Here is a 1,755-nt window from a genome sequence, read left to right on the forward strand (position 1 = left end):
GTGTGTGTGTGTGTGTGTGTGTGTGCGTGCGTGCGTGCGTGCAACGGAAGTGCGATGGTGAACATTCAACCCCGAAAAGAAAAATCAAACAGCGTTTCAACTCTGTGCGAGTATATGTGTGTATATGTGTGCGTGTTTGTATGTTTGAACCAGCACCCTCTCGAGCTCAGTCACAGAGAATGGCATCTCATACCTGTGAAAATGGTGTAGGATTTGTACACATCTCTTCCCTGACACATTGAAGCAATTATTCAAGCTAAGGAAGGCTACATGAAATATTAACGATGCACTGTAACTTCTTGAAATGAATATTATGTAATAACTTTCCATTATAGACATATTTCTGTTTTAAAACACTCTATTTTGATTGATTTACGTGAGAAGGCCAAAAACCTTTGCACGGCCATTTTTGGTGGTCGTCTCGCATCTTCCCCTCTCATTCAGAAACCCTACTACTAAATATAACGATTATGTATGGAAATAACTCAAACAGGGTCAATGTTTCATCTATCAAAAACGCAATGCGAAACATTCACTCAGAAGTTGGCAATTAATAGAAATTTACAATAATTTAAAATGGCCGAAGACTTTTGCACGGTACTGTATATTATTAATGACGTCCTTAAAACTCCAAGGTTCGACTCGATGATGAAACTGTTTACTTGTTGATAACAACTTATTTTCCCTCTTAATTTTCCACAGTTTTCCTTGTATGTAATGAGAATTGGCTATTTTTTGAAAGTTTTCTGGTTATTAAATATTTGAAATACAAGGTACATAGGTTAATGTTAAAAGGATCTAAAAAAAAAAGATCACCAGATATCTCGAAAAACTTCGATATACTTCGTAACTTTCGCTGAGACAAAAATGCTTAGTTGTAGTAGTATTGCCGTTGCTAGCATTAGTAAAAAGGCAGCGATCTAGTAGAATCGTTAGCCAGACAAATGCTTAGCGTCATTTCATCCTGCGTTCAAATTCTGCTACTTTGCCTTTCATCTTTTAGGGGTCGATAAAATAAGTTCTCTTCGCAATAATTCTAGGCCTTGTACACTATAGTAATAAAAATTATTTAAGGTGTCTTGCTGGCAGAATTGTTATCACACCGGACAAAATGCCAATATGCATTTTGTTCGTCTTTATGCTGTTGAAACAGAGTCAGGTCGAATTTGCCACTCGCAAATTCAAGGTTGATAAAACAAGTACCAACTGGGTTACTGAGTTCGTTGTAATCGACGTACTCCTCCCCTCACACTCGCTAACCTTTTACCAAAAATAATTTTTAAAGGCATTGACTAATACAGAATTTGTCCCGTCCTTGCTTTTTATCCATTAGGCATGCGACTGATTCACATACGGGGACAAAATCTGGTTTCATAAATTAAATGGGAAAAATGACTCGATGTTTTATTAATGTTTTAAAGAAATACGAAAAAGTTATTTTAATTAAAATCATTTATTTATTTCCAATATGCAACGCTAATTAAAATATAATGCGATTTTAATATTTTATGTCAAAGCAATTAGGTATTGAAAGCAAGAGAGTAAGTGAGTGAGTGATTGATTGAGTGAGTGAGTGATTGAGTGATTGAGTGATTGATTGAATGAGTGAGTGAGTGAGCGTTTGAGCGATTGAGTGTTAGAGTGATTGAGCGTTTGTGTGAGTTCTCTCTCTCTCCCTCCTTCTGTCTCTCTCCCTCCTTCTGTCTCTCTCCCTCCTTCTGTCTCTCTCCCTCCTTCTGTCTCTCTCTCCCTCCC

Source organism: Octopus bimaculoides, chromosome 16 (genome assembly GCF_001194135.2).
Source record: "Octopus bimaculoides isolate UCB-OBI-ISO-001 chromosome 16, ASM119413v2, whole genome shotgun sequence".
NCBI lineage: Eukaryota > Metazoa > Mollusca > Cephalopoda > Octopoda > Octopodidae > Octopus > Octopus bimaculoides.